General features: G+C 46.0%; 1 long non-coding RNA gene across 1 annotated transcript in view; it reads right to left on the bottom strand.

Moving 5' to 3' along the window:
- Nucleotides 1–3,687, bottom strand: part of LOC105537962 — a 30,490-nt gene extending 26,803 nt beyond the window's left edge. Inside the window, exon 1 of the long non-coding RNA XR_001005807.1 lies at nt 3,561–3,687. This is a non-coding gene — a long non-coding RNA (uncharacterized LOC105537962). The remainder of the gene's footprint in view (nt 1–3,560) is intronic.
- Between the last annotated feature and the right edge of the window lie 648 nt (nt 3,688–4,335).

Raw genomic sequence — 4,335 nt, 5'->3', positions numbered from 1 at the left:
GCTCACTGCAACCTCCGCCTCCTGGGTTCAAGCAATTCTACTGCCTCAGCCTCCCAAGTAGCTGAGATTACATGTACCCACCACCACACCTGGCTATTTTTTTTTTGTATTTTTAGCAGAGACGGGGTTTCACCATGTTGGCCAGGGTGGTTTCTAACTCCTGACTTCAGGTGATCTGCCAGCCTTGGCCTCCCAAAGTGCTGGGATTATAGGCATGAGCCACCACACCCAACCAATAGCTTTTTAAAATAAATATTCAAATATTTATTGCATGCTTGCTGTGTGCCAGACACTGTTCCAGAATACAATGGTGAACAAGAAAGCCTAAGTCCTGCCCTCATGAGGCTGACATGGGAGAAAGGGAGACAGAAAACAAATAAGTAAAATAATAAATGTATAATACAATTTCAGGTAATAAGCATAAGAAGAAAACTGAAGCTGATTAAAAAGAAGAGTGAGATGGCAGGAAAGCCTATTTTAGGGAGAGGTCAGGGTAGGCCTGTCAGCCGAGGGGACACATGCGTGGCATCTAAAGGAAGTGGGTGTGAACCATCTGGACAGTGGAGGAAGAACACTCCAGGAGAGGAAAGGGCATATGCAAAGGCCCTGAGGCAGGAGTGAGCTCAGCATGTCTGAGAAACAGCAAGATTGCCTATGGATGCAGAAGGCAAGGGGCAGCAGCACATCCTAGGGGTACAGAGAAGTGCCAGGACCCAAGTTGGGTTAGCCCTGTAGGACAGGGTCCCACGCACAGTGCAGGATGGGTCAGCAGGAGGATGATGTGATCAGATTTATGATTAAAAACAATCACTCTGACTGCCAGGTGAAGATCAGACTATGAGGGTGAAGCAACCAGGCTGGAAACAGGACTTGGTGGTCATGGTGGATGGGTGAAGAGTGCCTGCGCCAGGAGATGACTTGAAGTCAGATAGATGTGACCTGTAGGTGACATGTAGTCCATGATGACTCCTAAGTTTCTGACCAAGCAGCTAAGTGGATGGTGGAGTCATTTACTGAAACAGAGAAAAGGGGGAGGAAGGGTGTGGAGGAGAAGGCCAAGGCCACATTTTGGACATGTGAAGTGTGAGATGCTCATAGGATATCCAGCAAAGGTGACAGGTAGGTGGTTGGACAGGAGTCTGGAACTCAGGGAGCCATCAGCATGGAGACCCACGTGGACAAACTTAATTCAGTGATTTCACTGAAAGTTCTGGGACTGGGCAGCGTGACTGCCCAGCGCATGGGTTCTCAGTGGTGTCATACTGCCCCCTAGGGGCTACTAGAAACTGCAGTCTATTTTTGGTGGTAATAGGGTGCTACTGGCATTAGAAGGAAGGGATCAGGGAGGGACTCTAGATGTCCTGCAGTCGCCTACCTAATGGAGAGTTATTCTAAAACCTGCACTTTCAAAAGCCCTGAATAACATTCATGTAGATAAGGAAAATCTATTTATAACGATCTGAGCCTAGAACCTAACTCTATGTTCCATATAAATCCAAATAATTATTTTTTTGTATCAATTTTTTTCATTTCTTTTTGTTCCAAATTTTACTAAGAGATTTTTACTATTTCAAAATATCATGTTACTTTGATTCTGCCAAAACAACATACCTGAATCAATCGACACTACTAAGTGCGGCTCTAGGCAGAAGTACACATATTCAACTACTTCATGTAGTCGTGTCCAAGCATTTGAATACTGAAATGCATATTATGTTATTACAAATTATTTTCCTTTAATTTCCCTTTATATTACAACTATGGCATAATACTGTGGGTTTTTTTGTTTGAGACAGAGTCTCACTCTATCACCCAGGCTGGAGTCCAAATGGTGCAATCTTGGCTCATTGCAACCTCCACCTCCCCAGCTCAAGCCATCCTCCCACCTCAGCCTCCTGAGTAGCTGGGACTACAGGTGTTCGCCACAATGCCTAGCTGATTTTTGTATTTTCTGTAGAGATGGGGTCTTGCCATGTTGCCCAGGCTGGTCTCAAACTCCTTGGTTCAAGCAATCCTCCCACCTCGGCCTCCCAAAGTGCTGGGATTATAGGCATGAGCCACTGCACCCAGCCAATACCGTGTTTTTAATTAGGCATTCACTGGAAGGGTATAGAGCTGAGACTTCCATCTCAGCACACCAGAGCATGAGCTGTAAGAGGCAGGTGCTAGGCTAAAAGGGTGAGAACTATTAAGGTAAAGAGTGAATACAGATAAAGAAAAGCCATGGTGAGCACTGGGTCCCTCCAAAAATTGAGAGACTAGGAGGAAGAAGAGACAAGGGAAGAGACTGAGGGAAGACACCATGGGGCAGAAGGTAAGAGAAGAGGGAGGCCACCATTGTCACAGGAAGGCAAGCAGGCCAGGCAGGAGAGAATGATGCAGGCAGGGGATTAGATCTGGTTGTGGGAAGACTAAATAGTTCTCTTATGATTGTTTCTATAAATAAGTGACACCATCAGTTGAGAGGGAGGTGTATGAAGCAATGCCGGAGGGCTGAGGAGTGAAGAAAAGGCGTGTTTTCCAGTCAGACCATGGATGACAAGTACCTCCGGCAATCTGGGAGGACCACTGGGTATTGCTCATTCCTTAAGACCTGAGCTCCTCAACTCAAGAGGGACCAGATAGCTCAGGGCTGTGCTTTTCTCCAGCACACTGAGTTCTGCACTAGGTAAGGAGCATGAGACAGAGGCAGCGGGCTCCTTGGCAAGAGGAAGGAGAGTGCGTCCAGCGACGGTGCGTGGGATGTGAGTGAGGCAACAGGGCAGTGTGGCGCGGGTGGATGGGCAGCGCATCTATGAGTCTAGGACATGTGCCAACCATGAAAACCCCCAAAAGGATGATGTGGTATCACATGAGGAAATCTGAATATGCACTGCAGATGAGAGAATAGTATTGTAGCAGTGTTCGTTTTCTGATTTTGAGAACTATGTCCTGGTAATATTAAAACTACCCTGTTTCTTATGAAATACAAGCTGAAGTATTTAGTGGTGGATGAACATGAACTCTCCAACTTACTCTCAAATGGCTCTAAAAAAATACGCACTGTCTATAAATATATACAGAAGGAGAATAAATAGGAAATGATGTTCACCAATATAAACAACTGGTGAACCTGAGTAAATGCCAGCAAAGGTGTGTGGGGTTCATCGCAATATTCTTGTAACTCTTCCATGAGCTTGACATTACATAAAATAAAAAGTTACAAAAACAATAACAAGACACCACTGTAGGAGCAGACCCAGGCATTTATGCATCTTCCTTTCCTAATGAAAGGAGACAAATGGGAACTGAAATAAGCCAAAACAAAAAACAAAAAAGCTTTTCAAAGCCCAAAGTTAACTCCACCCTAGCAAGGCTGAACGGTCCTCCTGTGTCTGGTGGCTGGGTCTCCTCCAGACTCCCTGTTTCTCAGCCAGAACCACGGCTCATCCTTCCATCCTGCACAGCCAGCCGCCCTTGCCCAGCCTCCCTTGTCACCACAGATGAGTAGTTCCTACCTGGTCCTGTGTGTTTGAAGATAAAGTTTTCATCATCAAACTTCTTCTTGTAGATGGACTTGCCCCTGGTGCCGTTGTGGTTTGTGAAATCACTGCCCTGGCACATAAACTGGGGGATAATGCGGTGGAAGCTGCTTCCCTTGAAGCTGAGTCCTCTAAATGGGTGTGTGCGTAGTGGAAATTCTCCGGGATTGAGAAAGGGAAAGGTCTGAGGTAAGAATACCTAACTAGATCATTAAAACTCCAGCTCTCTGTAACACGCCATCTCTACAAAAACACAAATAATTAGTTGGGTCCCAGCCATGGTGGCTCATGCCTGTAATCCCAGCACTTTGGGAGGCTGAGGTGGATGGATCACCTGAGGTCGGGAGTTCGAGACCAGCCTGGCCAACATGGCAAAACCCCATCTCTACTAAAAATACAGAAATTAGCCAGGTGTGGTGGCGCACTCCTAGGTGACAAAGTGAGACCCTGTCTCTAAAATAAAACACACACACCCCCAAACTCCAGCTCTCCAAATCAAAAAAAGTACATAGTACCTTTATTTAAACTAAATGCTTAATTGTGGAAGTGGCACACAAATAGATTGAACAGACTAGGTGAAAAGAAGAGAAAGTCCAGAAATAGACCCAGATACGTATGAAAATTCAGTATTTCAGCTGGGCATGGTGGCTCACATCTGCAATCTCAGTACTTGGGGAGGCCAAGGCAGGAGGATTGCCTGAGCAGAGGAGTTGGAGACCAGCCTGGGCAACATGGCAAGACCTCATCTCTATTAAAATATATACATAGGCCAGGTGTGGTGGCTCAGGTCTGTAATCCCAGCACTTTGGGAGGC

This window comes from Mandrillus leucophaeus, unplaced genomic scaffold (assembly GCF_000951045.1).
Source record: "Mandrillus leucophaeus isolate KB7577 unplaced genomic scaffold, Mleu.le_1.0 Scaffold182, whole genome shotgun sequence".
Lineage (NCBI taxonomy): Eukaryota > Metazoa > Chordata > Mammalia > Primates > Cercopithecidae > Mandrillus > Mandrillus leucophaeus.
Note: the sequence above shows the minus strand (reverse complement) of the source record. Positions and strands in the feature narration are given on the sequence as shown.